Source organism: Phyllobates terribilis, unplaced genomic scaffold (assembly GCF_046119375.1).
Source record: "Phyllobates terribilis strain yellow unplaced genomic scaffold, ASM4611937v1 Scaffold_13__5_contigs__length_258822181, whole genome shotgun sequence".
In the NCBI taxonomy this organism is placed as follows: Eukaryota; Metazoa; Chordata; class Amphibia; order Anura; family Dendrobatidae; genus Phyllobates; species Phyllobates terribilis.
Genome location: NW_027362773.1, coordinates 147,932,322 through 147,949,567, shown reverse-complemented (window position 1 = coordinate 147,949,567; position 17,246 = coordinate 147,932,322).

The window sequence follows — 17,246 nt, the reverse complement described above, 5'->3', positions numbered from 1 at the left end:
ATATTTAGTCGTTTTCAGCCAATTTTCTGAATTTTTGAAAATTTCACTTTTTTGTGAAAATATCCACTAAATGAGGGAATAATATGTGTGAGGGTACCCCAGGAGAGTTCCAAATGTGTGTGGGTAGAATATATATCCCACGGGGGTAAAATTGAAAAAAGTTTAAAAAGAATTTTTTTTGGACTTAGTCATTTTTCCGGCATTTATCAGACTTTCAATTTGGGCAAATGTTAGTGAGCGTTCCAATTTCAGTTCCAGAGCGATTCGCCCAATCAGTCCTTCATATTTAATCATTTTCAGCCAATTTTCTGAATTATTGAATATTTCACTTTTTTGTGAAAATATCCACTAAATGAGGGAATAATATGTGTGAGGGTACCCCAGGAGAGTTCCAAATATATATGGGTAGAATATATATCCCTCGGGGGTAAAAATGAAAAAAGTTGAAAACATTTTTTTTTTGGACTTAGTCATTTTTCCGGTGTTTATCAGACTTTCAGATAGGAGAAATGTCAGTGAGCGTTCCGATTTCAGTTCCAGAGCGATTTGCCTGATGAGTCCTTCATATTTAGTGGTTTTCAGCCAATTTTCTGAAGTTTTGAAAATTTCACTTTTTTGTGAAAATATCCACTAAATGAGGGAATAATATGTGTGAGGGTACCCCAAGAGAGTTCCAAATGTATATGGGTAGAATATATATCCCACGGGGTTAAAATTGAAAAAAGTTGAAAAAATTTTTTTTTTGGACTTAGTCATTTCTCCAGCGTTTATCAGACTTTCAGATAGGGGAAATGTCAGTGAGCGTTCCGATTTCAGTTCCAGAGCGATTCGCCCGATGAGTCCTTCATATTTAGTTGCTTTCAGCCAATTTTCAGAATTTTTGAAAATTTCACTTTTTTGTGAAAATATCCACTAAATGAGGAAATAATATGCGTGAGGGTACCCCAGGAGAGTTCCAAATGTGTGTGGGTAGAATATATATCCCACGGGGGTAAAATTGAAAAAAGGTGAAAAATATATTTTTTTGGACTTAGTCATTTTTTCAGCGTTTATCAGACTTTCAGATAGGGGAAATGTCAGTGAGCGTTCCGATTTCAGTTCCAGAGCGATTCGCCCGATGAGTCCTTCATATTTAGTCGCTTTCAGCCAATTTTCAGAATTTTTGAAAATTTCACTTTTTTGTGAAAATATCCACTAAATGAGGAAATAATATGCGTGAGGGTACCCCAGGAGAGTTCCAAATGTGTGTGGGTAGAATATATATCCCACGGGGGTAAAATTGAAAAAAGGTGAAAAATATATTTTTTTGGACTTAGTCATTTTTTCAGCGTTTATCAGACTTTCAGATAGGGGAAATGTCAGTGAGCGTTCCGATTTCAGTTCCAGAGCGATTCGCCCGATGAGTCCTTCATATTTAGTCGTTTTCAGCCAATTTTCTGAATTTTTTAAAATTTCACTTTTTTGTGAAAATATCCACTAAATGAGGGAATAATATGTGTAAGGGTACCCCAGGAGAGTTCCAAATGTGTGTGGGTAGAATATATATCCCACGGGGGTAAAATTGAAAAAAGTTTAAAAAAAAATTTTTTTGGACTTAGTCATTTTTTCAGCGTTTATCAGACTTTCACATAGGAGAAATGTCAGTGAGCGTTCTGATTTCAGTTCCAGAGCGATTCGCCCGATGAGTCCTTCATATTTAGTCGTTTTCAGCCAATTTTCTGAATTTTTGAAAATTTCACTTTTTTGTGAAAATATCCACAAAATGAGGGAATAATATGTGTGAGGGTACCTCAGGAGAGTTCCAAATGTGTGTGGGTAGAATATATATCCCACGGGGGTAAAATTGAAAAAAGGTGAAAAAATTTTTTTTTTGGACTTAGTCATTTTTTCAGCGTTTATCAGACTTTCAGATAGGGGAAATGTCAGTGAGCGTTCCGATTTCAGTTCCAGAGCGATTCGCCCGATGTGTCCTTCATATTTAGTCGTTTTCAGACAAATTTCAGAATTTTTGAAAATTTCACTTTTTTGTGAAAATATCCACTAAATGAGGGAATAATATGTGTAAGGGTACCACAGGAGAGTTCCAAATGTGTGTGGGTAGAATATATATCCCACGGGGGTAAAATTGAAAAAAGGTGAAAAAAATTTTTTTTGGACTTAGTCATTTTTTCAGCGTTTATCAGACTTTCAGATAGGGGAAATGTCAGTGAGCGTTCCGATTTCAGTTCCAGAGCGATTCGCCCTATGAGTCCTTCATATTTAGTCGTTTTCAGCCAATTTTCTGAATTTTTGAAAATTTCACTTTTTTGTGAAAATATCCACTAAATGAGGGAATAATATGTGTGAGGGTACCCCAGGAGAGTTCCAAATGTGTGTGGGTAGAATATATATCCCCACGGGGGTAAAATTGAAAAAAGGTGAAAAATCTTTTTTTTTTGGACTTAGTCATTTTTTCACAGTTTTTCAGACTTTCAGATAGTAGAAATGTCAGTGAGCATTCCGATTTAAGTTCCAGAGCGATTCGCCCGATGTGTCCTTCATATTTAGTCGTTTTCAGACAAATTTCAGAATTTTTTAAAATTTCACTTTTTTGTGAAAATATCCACTAAATGAGGGAATAATATGTGTAAGGGTACCCCAGGAGAGTTCCAAATGTGTGTGGGTAGAATATATATCCCACGGGGGTAAAATTGAAAAAAGGTGAAAAAAATTTTTTTTGGACTTAGTCATTTTTTCAGCGTTTATCAGACTTTCAGATAGGGGAAATGTCAGTGAGCGTTCCGATTTCAGTTCCAGAGCGATTCGCCCTATGAGTCCTTCATATTTAGTCGTTTTCAGCCAATTTTCTGAATTTTTGAAAATTTCACTTTTTTGTGAAAATATCCACTAAATGAGGGAATAATATGTGTGAGGGTACCCCAGGAGAGTTCCAAATGTGTGTGGGTAGAATATATATCCCACGGGGGTAAAATTGAAAAAAGGTGAAAAAAAATTTTTTTTAGACTTAGTCATTTTTTCAGCGTTTATCAGACTTTCAGATAGGGGAAATGTCAGAGAGCGTTCCGATTTCAGTTCCAGAGCGATTCGCCCGATGAGTCCTTCATATTTAGTCTTTTTCATCCAATTTTCTGAATTTTTGAAAATTTCACTTTTTTGTGAAAATATCCACTAAATGAGGGAATAATATGTGTGAAGGTACCCCAGGAGAGTACCAAATGGGTGTGGGTAGAATATATATCCCACGGGGGTAAAATTGAAAAAAGGTGAAAAATTTTTTTTTTGGAACTTAGTCATTTTTTCAGCGTTTTTCAGACTTTCAGATAGGGGAAATGTCAGTGAGCGTTCCGATTTCAGTTCCAGAGCGATTCGCCCGATGAGTCCTTCATATTTAGTCGTTTTCAGCCAATTTTCTGAATTTTTGAAAATTTCACTTTTTTGTGAAAATATCCACTAAATGAGGGAATAATATGTGTGAGGGTACCCCAGGAGAGTTCCAAATGTGTGTGGGTAGAATATATATCCCACGGGGGTAAAATTGAAAAAAGGTGAAAAAAAATTTTTTTTAGACTTAGTCATTTTTTCAGCGTTTATCAGACTTTCAGATAGGGGAAATGTCAGAGAGCGTTCCGATTTCAGTTCCAGAGCGATTCGCCCGATGAGTCCTTCATATTTAGTCGTTTTCAGCCAATTTTCTGAATTTTTGAAAATTTCACTTTTTTGTGAAAATATCCACTAAATGAGGGAATAATATGTGTGAGGGTACCCCAGGAGAGTTCCAAATGTGTGTGGGTAGAATATATATCTCACGGGGGTAAAATTGAAAAAAGTTTAAAAAAATTTTTTTTAGACTTAGTCATTTTCCGCCGTTTAACAGACTTTCAGATAGGTGAAATGTCAGTGAGCATTCCGAATTCAGTTCCAGAGCGATTCGCACGATGAGTCCTTCATATTTAGTCGTTTTCAGCCAATTTTCTGAATTTTTGAAAATTTCACTTTTTTGTGAAAATATCCACTAAATGAGGGAATAATATGTGTGAGGGTACCCCAGGAGAGTTCCAAATGTGTGTGGGTAGAACATATATCTCACGGGGGTAAAATTGAGAAAAGTTTAAAAAAATTTTTTTTAGACTTAGTCATTTTCCGCCGTTTAACAGACTTTCAGATAGGTGAAATGTCACTGAGCATTCCGAATTCAGTTCCAGAGCGATTCGCCCGATGAGTCCTTCATATTTAGTCGTTTTCAGCCAATTTTCAGAATTTTTGAAAATTTCACTTTTTTGTGAACATATCCACTAAATGAGGAAATAATATGTGTGAGGGTACCCCAGGAGAGTTCCAAATGTGTGTGGGTAGAATATATATCCCACGGGGGTAAAATTGAAAAAAGGTGAAAAAAATTTTTTTTGGACTTAATCATTTTTTCAGCATTTATCAGACTTTCAGATAGGGGAAATGTCAGTGAGCGTTCCGATTTCAGTTCCAGAGCGATTCGCCCGATGAGTCCTTCATATTTAGTCGTTTTCAGCCAATTTTCTGAATTTTTGAAAATTTCACTTTTTTGTGAAAATATCCACTAAATGAGGGAATAATATGTGTGAGGGTACCCCAGGAGAGTTCCAAATGTGTGTGGGTAGAATATATATCCCACGGGGGTAAAATTGAAAAAAGGTGAAAAAAAATTTTTTTTGGACTTAGTCATTTTTCCGGCGTTTATCGGACTTTCAGATAGGGGAAATATCAGTGAGTGTTCCGATTTAAGTTCCAGAGCGATTCACCCGATGAGTCCTTCATATTTAGTCGTTTTCAGCCAATTTTCTGAATTTTTGAAAATTTCACTTTTTTGTGAAAATATCCACTAAATGAGGGAATAATATGTGTGAGGGTACCCCAGGAGAGTTCCAAATGTGTGTGGGTAGAATATATATCACACGGGGGTAAAATTGAAAAAAGGTGAAAAATTTTTTTTTTTGGACTTAGTCATTTTTTCAGCGTTTATCAGACTTTCAGATAGGGGAAATGTCAGTGAGCGTTCCGATTTCAGTTCCAGAGCGATTCGCCCGATGAGTCCTTCATATTTAGTCGTTTTCAGCCAATTTTCTGAATTTTTGTAAATTTCACTTTTTTGTGAAAATATCCACTAAATGAGGGAATAATATGTGTGAGGGTATCCCAGGAGAGTTCCAAATGTGTGTGGGTAGAATATATATCCCACGGGGGTAAAATTGAAAAAGTTGAAAAAAAATTTTTTTTAGACTTAGTCATTTTCCGGCGTTTATCAGACTTTCAGATAGGTGAAATGTCAGTGAGCATTCCGATTTCAGTTCCAGAGCGATTCGCCCGATGAGTCCTTCATATTTAGTCGTTTTCAGCCAATTTTCTGAATTTTTGAAAATTTCACTTTTTTGTGAACATATCCACTAAATGAGGAAATAATATGTGTGAGGGTACCCCAGGAGAGTTCCAAATGTGTGTGGGTAGAATATATATCCCACGGGGGTAAAATTGAATAAAGGTGAAAAATATTTTTTTTTTTAGACTTAGTCATTTTTTCAGCGTTTATCAGACTTTCAGATAGGGGAAATGTCAGTGAGCGTTCCGATTTCAGTTCCAGAGCGATTCGCCCGATGAGTACTTCATATTTAGTCGTTTTCAGCCAATTTCCTGAATTTTTGAAAATTTCACTTTTTTGTGAAAATATCCACTAAATGAGGGAATAATATGTGTGAGGGTACCTCAGGAGAGTTCCAAATGTGTGTGGGTAGAATATATATCCCACGGGGGTATAATTGAAAAAAGGTGAAAAATTTTTTTTTTTGGACTTAGTAATTTTTTCAGCGTTTATCAGACTTTCAGATAGGGGAAATGTCAGTGAGCGTTCCGATTTCAGTTCCAGAGCGATTCGCCCTATGAGTCCTTCATATTTAGTCGTTTTCAGCCAATTTTCTGAATTTTTGAAAATTTCACTTTTTTGTGAAAATATCCACTAAATGAGGGAATAATATGTGTGAGGGTACCCCAGGAGAGTTCCAAATGTGTGTGGGTAGAATATATATCCCACGGGGGTAAAATTGAAAAAAGGTGAAAAATTTTTTTTTTTTGGACTTAGTCATTTTTTCAGTTTTTCAGACTTTCAGATAGTAGAAATGTCAGTGAGCATTCCGATTTAAGTTCCAGAGCGATTCGCCCGATGTGTCCTTCATATTTAGTCGTTTTCAGCCAAATTTCAGAATTTTTGAAAATTTCACTTTTTTGTGAAAATATCCACTAAATGAGGGAATAATATGTGTGAGGGTACCCCAGGAGAGTTCCAAATGTGTGTGGGTAGAATATATATCCCACGGGGGTAAAATTGAAAAAAGGTGAAAAAAATTTTTTTTTGGACTTAGTCATTTTTTCAGCGTTTATCAGACTTTCAGATAGGGGAAATGTCAGTGAGCGTTCCGATTTCAGTTCCAGAACGATTCGCCCGATGAGTCCTTCATATTTAGTCGTTTTCAGCCAATTTTCTGAATTTTTGAAAATTTCACTTTTTTGTGAAAATATCCACTAAATGAGGAAATAATATGCGTGAGGGTACCCCAGGAGAGTTCCAAATGTGTGTGGGCAGAATATATATCCCACGGGGGTAAAATTGAAAAAAGGTGAAAAATATTTTTTTTTGGACTTAGTCATTTTTTCAGCGTTTATCAGACTTTCAGATAGGGGAAATGTCAGTGAGCGTTCCGATTTAAGTTCCAGAGCGATTCACCCGATAAGTCTTTCATATTTAGTCGTTTTCAGCCAATTTTCTGAATTTTTGAAAATTTCACTTTTTTGTGAAAATATCCACTAAATGAGGGAATAATATGTGTGAGGGTAACCCAGGAGAGTTCCAAATGTGTGTGGGTAGAATATATATCACACGGGGGTAAAATTGAAAAAAGGTGAAAAATTTTTTTTTTTGGACTTAGTCATTTTTTCAGCGTTTATCAGACTTTCAGATAGGGGAAATGTCAGTGAGCGTTCCGATTTCAGTTCCAGAGCGATTCGCCCGATGAGTCCTTCATATTTAGTCGTTTTCAGCCAATTTTCAGAATTTTTGAAAATTTCACTTTTTTGTGAAAATATCCACTAAATGAGGGAATAATATGTGTGAGGGTATCCCAATAGAGTTCCAAATGTGTGTGGGTAGAATATATATCCCACGGGGGTAAAATTGAAAAAAGTTGAAAAAAAATTTTTTTTAGACTTAGTCATTTTCCGGCGTTTATCAGACTTTCAGATAGGTGAAATGTCAGTGAGCATTCCGATTTCAGTTCCAGAGCGATTCGCCCGATGAGTCCTTCATATTTAGTCGTTTTCAGCCAATTTTCAGAATTTTTGAAAATTTCACTTTTTTGTGAACATATCCACTAAATGAGGAAATAATATGTGTGAGGGTACCCCAGGAGAGTTCCAAATGTGTGTGGGTAGAATATATATCCCACGGGGGTAAAATTGAAAAAAGGTGAAAAATTTTTTTTTTTTGGACTTAGTCATTTTTTCACAGTTTTTCAGACTTTCAGATAGGGCAAATGTCAGTGAGCGTTCCGATTTAAGTTCCAGAGCGATTCACCCGATGAGTCCTTCATATTTAGTCGTTTTCAGCCAATTTTCTGAATTTTTGAAAATTTCACTTTTTTGTGAAAATATCCACTAAATGAGGGAATAATATGTGTGAGGGTACCCCAGGAGAGTTCCAAATGTGTGTGGGTAGAATATATATCACACGGGGGTAAAATTGAAAAAAGGTGAAAAATTTTTTTTTTTGGACTTAGTCATTTTTTCAGCGTTTATCAGACTTTCAGATAGGTGAAATGTCAGTGAGCATTCCGATTTCAGTTCCAGAGCGATTTGCCCGATGAGTCCTTCATATTTAGTCGTTTTCAGCCAATTTTCAGAATTTTTGAAAATTTCACTTTTTTGTGAAAATATCCACTAAATGAGGGAATAATATGTGTGAAGGTACCCCAGGAGAGTACCAAATGGGTGTGGGTAGAATATATATCCCACGGGGGTAAAATTGAAAAAAGGTGAAAAAATTTTTTTTTGGAACTTAGTCATTTTTTCAGCGTTTTTCAGACTTTCAGATAGGGGAAATGTCAGTGAGCGTTCCGATTTCAGTTCCAGAGCGATTCGCCCGATGAGTCCTTCATATTTAGTCGTTTTCAGCCAATTTTCTGAATTTTTGAAAATTTCACTTTTTTGTTAAAATATCCACTAAATGAGGGAATAATATGTGTGAGGGTACCCCAGGAGAGTTCCAAATGTGTGTGGGTAGAATATATATCCCACGGGGGCAAAATAGAAAAAAGGTGAAAAATTTTTTTTTTTGTACGTAGTCATTTTTTCAGCGTTTATCAGGCTTTCAGATAGAGGAAATGTCAGTGAGCGTTCCGATTTTAGTTCCAGAGCGATTCGCCCGATGAGTCCTTCATATTTAGTCGTTTTCAGCCAATTTTCAGAATTTTTGAAAATTTCACTTTTTTGTGAAAATAACCACTAAATGAGGGAATAATATGTGTTAGGGTATCCCAGGAGAGTTACAAATGTGTGTGGGTAGAATATATATCCCACGGGGATATAATTGAAAAAAGGTGAAAAATTTTTTTTTTTGGACTTAGTAATTTTTTCAGCGTTTATCAGACTTTCAGATAGGGGAAATGTCAGTGAGCATTCCGATTTCAGTTCCAGAGCGATTCGCCCGATGAGTCCTTCATATTTAGTCGTTTTCAGCCAATTTTCAGAATTTTTGAAAATTTCACTTTTTTGTGAAAATATCCACTAAATGAGGAAATAATATGTGTGAGGGTACCCCAGGAGAGTTCCAAATGTGTGTGGGTAGAGTATATATCCCACGGGGGTAAAATTGAAAAAAGGTGAAAAAATTTTTTTTTTGGACTTAGTCATTTTTTCAGCGTTTATAAGACTTTCAGATAGGGGAAATGTCAGTGAGCATTCCGATTTCAGTTCCAGAGCGATTCGCCCGATGAGTCCTTCATATTTAGTCGTTTTCAGCCAAATTTCAGAATTTTTGAAAATTTCACTTTTTTGTGAAAATATCCACTAAATGAGGAAATAATATGTGTGAGGGTACCCTAGGAGAATTCCAAATGTGTGTGGGTAGAATATATATCCCACGGGGGTAAAATTGAAAAAAGGTGAAAAAATTTTTTTTTGGACTTAGTCATTTTTTCAGCGTTTATCAGACTTTCAGATATGGGAAATGTCAGTGAGCGTTCCGATTTCAGTTCCAGAGCGATTCGCCCGATGAGTCCTTCATATTTAGTCGTTTTCAGCCAAATTTCAGAATTTTTGAAAATTTCACTTTTTTGTGAAAATATCCACTAAATGAGGGAATAATATGTGTGAGGGTACCTCAGGAGAGTTCCAAATGTGTGTGGGTAGCATATTAATCCCACGGGGGTATAATTGAAAAAAGGTGAAAAAATTTTTTTTTTAGGCTTAGTCATTTTTTCAGCGTTTATCAGACTTTCAGATAGGGGAAATGTCAGTGAGCGTTCCGATTTCAGTTCCAGAGCGATTCGCCCGATGAGTCCTTCATATTTAGTCGTTTTCAGCCAATTTTCAGAATTTTTGAAAATTTCACTTTTTTGTGAACATATCCACTAAATGAGGAAATAATATGTGTGAGGGTACCCCAGGAGAGTTCCAATTGTGTGTGGGTAGAATATATATCCCACGGGGGTAAAATTGAAAAAAGGTGAAAAAATTTTTTTTTGGACTTAGTCATTTTTTCAGAGTTTATCAGACTTTCAGATAGGGGAAATGTCAGTGAGCGTTCCGATTTCAGTTCCAGAGCGATTCGCCCGATGAGTCCTTCATATTTAGTCGTTTTCAGCCAATTTTCTGAATTTTTGAAAATTTCACTTTTTTGTGAAAATATCCACTAAATGAGGGAATAATATGTGTGAGGGTACCCCAGGAGAGTTCCAAATGTGTGTGGGTAGAATATATATCTCACGGGGGTAAAATTGAAAAAAGTTTTAAAAAATTTTTTTTAGACTTAGTCATTTTCCGCCGTTTAACAGATTTTCAGATAGGTGAAATGTCAGTGAGCATTCCGAATTCAGTTCCAGAGCGATTCGCCCGATGAGTCCTTCATATTTAGTCGTTTTCAGCCAATTTTCAGAATTTTTGAAAATTTCACTTTTTTGTGAACATATCCACTAAATGAGGAAATAATATGTGTGAGGGTACCCCAGGAGAGTTCCAAATGTGTGTGGGTAGAATATATATCCCACGGGGGTAAAATTGAAAAAAGGTGAAAAAATTTTTTTTTGGACTTAGTCATTTTTTCAGCGTTTATCAGACTTTCAGATAGGGGAAATGTCAGTGAGCGTTCCGATTTCAGTTCCAGAGCGATTCACCCGATGAGTCCTTCATTATTAGTAGTTTTGAGCCAATTTTCTGAATTTTTGAAAATTTCACTTTTTTTTGAAAATATCCACTAAATGAGGGAATAATATGTGTGAGGGTACCCCAGGAGAGTTCCAAATATATATGGGTAGCATATATATCCCTCGGGGGTAAAAATGAAAAAAGTTGAAAACATTTTTTTTTTGGACTTAGTCATTTTTCCGGTGTTTATCAGACTTTCAGATAGGAGAAATGTCAGTGAGCGTTCCGATTTCAGTTCCAGAGCGATTTGCCCGATGAGTCCTTCATATTTAGTTGTTTTCAGCCAATTTTCTGAAGTTTTGAAAATTTCACTTTTTTGTGAAAATATCCACTAAATGAGGGAATAATGTGTGTGATGGTACCCCAGGAGAGTTCCAAATGTGTGTGGGTAGAATATATATCCCACGGTGGTAAAATTGAAAAAAGTTGAAAACATTTTTTTTGGGGACTTAGTCATTTTTCCGGCATTGGACAGACTTTCAATTAGGGCAAATGTTAGTGAGCGTTCCAATTTCAGTTCCAGAGCGATTCGCCCAATGAGTCCTTCATATTTAATCATTTTCAGCCAATTTTCTGAATTTTTGAATATTTCACTTTTTTGTGAAAATATCCACTAAATGAGGGAATAATATGTGTGAGGGTACCCCAGGAGAGTTCCAAATGTATATGGGTAGAATATATATCCCACGGGGTTAAAATTGAAAAAAGTTGAAAAAATTTTTTTTTTGGACTTAGTCATTTCTCCAGCGTTTATCAGACTTTCAGATAGGGGAAATGTCAGTGAGCGTTCCGATTTCAGTTCCAGAGCGATTCGCCCGATGAGTCCTTCATATTTAGTCGCTTTCAGCCAATTTTCAGAATTTTTGAAAATTTCACTTTTTTGTGAAAATATCCACTAAATGAGGGAATAATATGTGTGAGGGTACCCCAGGAGAGTTCCAAGTGTGTGTGGGTAGAATATATATCCCACGGTGGTAAAATTGAAAAAAGTTGAAAAAATTTTTTTTTGGGACTTAGTCATTTTTCCGGCATTTATCAGACTTTCAATTAGGGCAAATGTCAGTGAGCGTTCCGATTTCAGTTCCAGAGCGATTCGCCCGATGAGTCCTTCATATTTAGTCGTTTTCAGCCAATTTTCTGAATTTTTGAAAATTTCACTTTTTTGTGAAAATATCCACTAAATGAGGAAATAATATGCGTGAGGGTACCCCAGGAGAGTTCCAAATGTGTGTGGGTAGAATATATATCCCACGGGGGTAAAATTGAAAAAAGGTGAAAAATTTTTTTTTTTTGGACTTAGTCATTTTTTCACAGTTTTTCAGACTTTCAGATAGTAGAAATGTCAGTGAGCATTCCGATTTAAGTTCCAGAGCGATTCGCCCGATGAGTCCTTCATTATTAGTAGTTTTCAGCCAATTTTCTGAATTTTTGAAAATGTCACTTTTTGTGAAAATATCCACTAAATGAGGGAATAATATGTGTGAGGGTACCCCAGGAGAGTTCCAAATGTGTGTGGGTAGAATATATATCCCACGGGGGTAAAATTGAAAAAAGTTTAAAAAAAATTTTTTTTGGACTTAGTCATTTTTCCGGCATTTATCAGACTTTCAATTTGGGCAAATGTTAGTGAGCGTTCCAATTTCAGTTCCAGAGCGATTCGCCCAATCAGTCCTTCATATTTAATCATTTTCAGCCAATTTTCTGAATTATTGAATATTTCACTTTTTTGTGAAAATATCCACTAAATGAGGGAATAATATGTGTGAGGGTACCCCAGGAGAGTTCCAAATATATATGGGTAGAATATATATCCCTCGGGGGTAAAAATGAAAAAAGTTGAAAACATTTTTTTTTTGGACTTAGTCATTTTTCCGGTGTTTATCAGACTTTCAGATAGGAGAAATGTCAGTGAGCGTTCCGATTTCAGTTCCAGAGCGATTTGCCTGATGAGTCCTTCATATTTAGTGGTTTTCAGCCAATTTTCTGAAGTTTTGAAAATTTCACTTTTTTGTGAAAATATCCACTAAATGAGGGAATAATATGTGTGAGGGTACCCCAAGAGAGTTCCAAATGTATATGGGTAGAATATATATCCCACGGGGTTAAAATTGAAAAAAGTTGAAAAAATTTTTTTTTTGGACTTAGTCATTTCTCCAGCGTTTATCAGACTTTCAGATAGGGGAAATGTCAGTGAGCGTTCCGATTTCAGTTCCAGAGCGATTCGCCCGATGAGTCCTTCATATTTAGTCGCTTTCAGCCAATTTTCAGAATTTTTGAAAATTTCACTTTTTTGTGAAAATATCCACTAAATGAGGAAATAATATGCGTGAGGGTACCCCAGGAGAGTTCCAAATGTGTGTGGGTAGAATATATATCCCACGGGGGTAAAATTGAAAAAAGGTGAAAAATATATTTTTTTGGACTTAGTCATTTTTTCAGCGTTTATCAGACTTTCAGATAGGGGAAATGTCAGTGAGCGTTCCGATTTCAGTTCCAGAGCGATTCGCCCGATGAGTCCTTCATATTTAGTCGTTTTCAGCCAATTTTCTGAATTTTTGAAAATTTCACTTTTTTGTGAAAATATCCACTAAATGAGGGAATAATATGTGTAAGGGTACCCCAGGAGAGTTCCAAATGTGTGTGGGTAGAATATATATCCCACGGGGGTAAAATTGAAAAAAGTTTAAAAAAAAATTTTTTTGGACTTAGTCATTTTTTCAGCGTTTATCAGACTTTCACATAGGAGAAATGTCAGTGAGCGTTCTGATTTCAGTTCCAGAGCGATTCGCCCGATGAGTCCTTCATATTTAGTCGTTTTCAGCCAATTTTCTGAATTTTTGAAAATTTCACTTTTTTGTGAAAATATCCACTAAATGAGGGAATAATATGTGTGAGGGTAACCCAGGAGAGTTCCAAATGTGTGTGGGTAGAATATATATCACACGGGGGTAAAATTGAAAAAAGGTGAAAAATTTTTTTTTTTGGACTTAGTCATTTTTTCAGCGTTTATCAGACTTTCAGATAGGGGAAATGTCAGTGAGCGTTCCGATTTCAGTTCCAGAGCGATTCGCCCGATGAGTCCTTCATATTTAGTCGTTTTCAGCCAATTTTCAGAATTTTTGAAAATTTCACTTTTTTGTGAAAATATCCACTAAATGAGGGAATAATATGTGTGAGGGTATCCCAATAGAGTTCCAAATGTGTGTGGGTAGAATATATATCCCACGGGGGTAAAATTGAAAAAAGTTGAAAAAAAATTTTTTTTAGACTTAGTCATTTTCCGGCGTTTATCAGACTTTCAGATAGGTGAAATGTCAGTGAGCATTCCGATTTCAGTTCCAGAGCGATTCGCCCGATGAGTCCTTCATATTTAGTCGTTTTCAGCCAATTTTCAGAATTTTTGAAAATTTCACTTTTTTGTGAACATATCCACTAAATGAGGAAATAATATGTGTGAGGGTACCCCAGGAGAGTTCCAAATGTGTGTGGGTAGAATATATATCCCACGGGGGTAAAATTGAAAAAAGGTGAAAAATTTTTTTTTTTTGGACTTAGTCATTTTTTCACAGTTTTTCAGACTTTCAGATAGGGCAAATGTCAGTGAGCGTTCCGATTTAAGTTCCAGAGCGATTCACCCGATGAGTCCTTCATATTTAGTCGTTTTCAGCCAATTTTCTGAATTTTTGAAAATTTCACTTTTTTGTGAAAATATCCACTAAATGAGGGAATAATATGTGTGAGGGTACCCCAGGAGAGTTCCAAATGTGTGTGGGTAGAATATATATCACACGGGGGTAAAATTGAAAAAAGGTGAAAAATTTTTTTTTTTGGACTTAGTCATTTTTTCAGCGTTTATCAGACTTTCAGATAGGTGAAATGTCAGTGAGCATTCCGATTTCAGTTCCAGAGCGATTTGCCCGATGAGTCCTTCATATTTAGTCGTTTTCAGCCAATTTTCAGAATTTTTGAAAATTTCACTTTTTTGTGAAAATATCCACTAAATGAGGGAATAATATGTGTGAAGGTACCCCAGGAGAGTACCAAATGGGTGTGGGTAGAATATATATCCCACGGGGGTAAAATTGAAAAAAGGTGAAAAAATTTTTTTTTGGAACTTAGTCATTTTTTCAGCGTTTTTCAGACTTTCAGATAGGGGAAATGTCAGTGAGCGTTCCGATTTCAGTTCCAGAGCGATTCGCCCGATGAGTCCTTCATATTTAGTCGTTTTCAGCCAATTTTCTGAATTTTTGAAAATTTCACTTTTTTGTTAAAATATCCACTAAATGAGGGAATAATATGTGTGAGGGTACCCCAGGAGAGTTCCAAATGTGTGTGGGTAGAATATATATCCCACGGGGGCAAAATAGAAAAAAGGTGAAAAATTTTTTTTTTTGTACGTAGTCATTTTTTCAGCGTTTATCAGGCTTTCAGATAGAGGAAATGTCAGTGAGCGTTCCGATTTTAGTTCCAGAGCGATTCGCCCGATGAGTCCTTCATATTTAGTCGTTTTCAGCCAATTTTCAGAATTTTTGAAAATTTCACTTTTTTGTGAAAATAACCACTAAATGAGGGAATAATATGTGTTAGGGTATCCCAGGAGAGTTACAAATGTGTGTGGGTAGAATATATATCCCACGGGGATATAATTGAAAAAAGGTGAAAAATTTTTTTTTTTGGACTTAGTAATTTTTTCAGCGTTTATCAGACTTTCAGATAGGGGAAATGTCAGTGAGCATTCCGATTTCAGTTCCAGAGCGATTCGCCCGATGAGTCCTTCATATTTAGTCGTTTTCAGCCAATTTTCAGAATTTTTGAAAATTTCACTTTTTTGTGAAAATATCCACTAAATGAGGAAATAATATGTGTGAGGGTACCCCAGGAGAGTTCCAAATGTGTGTGGGTAGAGTATATATCCCACGGGGGTAAAATTGAAAAAAGGTGAAAAAATTTTTTTTTTGGACTTAGTCATTTTTTCAGCGTTTATAAGACTTTCAGATAGGGGAAATGTCAGTGAGCATTCCGATTTCAGTTCCAGAGCGATTCGCCCGATGAGTCCTTCATATTTAGTCGTTTTCAGCCAAATTTCAGAATTTTTGAAAATTTCACTTTTTTGTGAAAATATCCACTAAATGAGGAAATAATATGTGTGAGGGTACCCTAGGAGAATTCCAAATGTGTGTGGGTAGAATATATATCCCACGGGGGTAAAATTGAAAAAAGGTGAAAAAATTTTTTTTTGGACTTAGTCATTTTTTCAGCGTTTATCAGACTTTCAGATATGGGAAATGTCAGTGAGCGTTCCGATTTCAGTTCCAGAGCGATTCGCCCGATGAGTCCTTCATATTTAGTCGTTTTCAGCCAAATTTCAGAATTTTTGAAAATTTCACTTTTTTGTGAAAATATCCACTAAATGAGGGAATAATATGTGTGAGGGTACCTCAGGAGAGTTCCAAATGTGTGTGGGTAGCATATTAATCCCACGGGGGTATAATTGAAAAAAGGTGAAAAAATTTTTTTTTTAGGCTTAGTCATTTTTTCAGCGTTTATCAGACTTTCAGATAGGGGAAATGTCAGTGAGCGTTCCGATTTCAGTTCCAGAGCGATTCGCCCGATGAGTCCTTCATATTTAGTCGTTTTCAGCCAATTTTCAGAATTTTTGAAAATTTCACTTTTTTGTGAACATATCCACTAAATGAGGAAATAATATGTGTGAGGGTACCCCAGGAGAGTTCCAATTGTGTGTGGGTAGAATATATATCCCACGGGGGTAAAATTGAAAAAAGGTGAAAAAATTTTTTTTTGGACTTAGTCATTTTTTCAGAGTTTATCAGACTTTCAGATAGGGGAAATGTCAGTGAGCGTTCCGATTTCAGTTCCAGAGCGATTCGCCCGATGAGTCCTTCATATTTAGTCGTTTTCAGCCAATTTTCTGAATTTTTGAAAATTTCACTTTTTTGTGAAAATATCCACTAAATGAGGGAATAATATGTGTGAGGGTACCCCAGGAGAGTTCCAAATGTGTGTGGGTAGAATATATATCTCACGGGGGTAAAATTGAAAAAAGTTTTAAAAAATTTTTTTTAGACTTAGTCATTTTCCGCCGTTTAACAGATTTTCAGATAGGTGAAATGTCAGTGAGCATTCCGAATTCAGTTCCAGAGCGATTCGCCCGATGAGTCCTTCATATTTAGTCGTTTTCAGCCAATTTTCAGAATTTTTGAAAATTTCACTTTTTTGTGAACATATCCACTAAATGAGGAAATAATATGTGTGAGGGTACCCCAGGAGAGTTCCAAATGTGTGTGGGTAGAATATATATCCCACGGGGGTAAAATTGAAAAAAGGTGAAAAAATTTTTTTTTGGACTTAGTCATTTTTTCAGCGTTTATCAGACTTTCAGATAGGGGAAATGTCAGTGAGCGTTCCGATTTCAGTTCCAGAGCGATTCACCCGATGAGTCCTTCATTATTAGTAGTTTTGAGCCAATTTTCTGAATTTTTGAAAATTTCACTTTTTTTTGAAAATATCCACTAAATGAGGGAATAATATGTGTGAGGGTACCCCAGGAGAGTTCCAAATATATATGGGTAGCATATATATCCCTCGGGGGTAAAAATGAAAAAAGTTGAAAACATTTTTTTTTTGGACTTAGTCATTTTTCCGGTGTTTATCAGACTTTCAGATAGGAGAAATGTCAGTGAGCGTTCCGATTTCAGTTCCAGAGCGATTTGCCCGATGAGTCCTTCATATTTAGTTGTTTTCAGCCAATTTTCTGAAGTTTTGAAAATTTCACTTTTTTGTGAAAA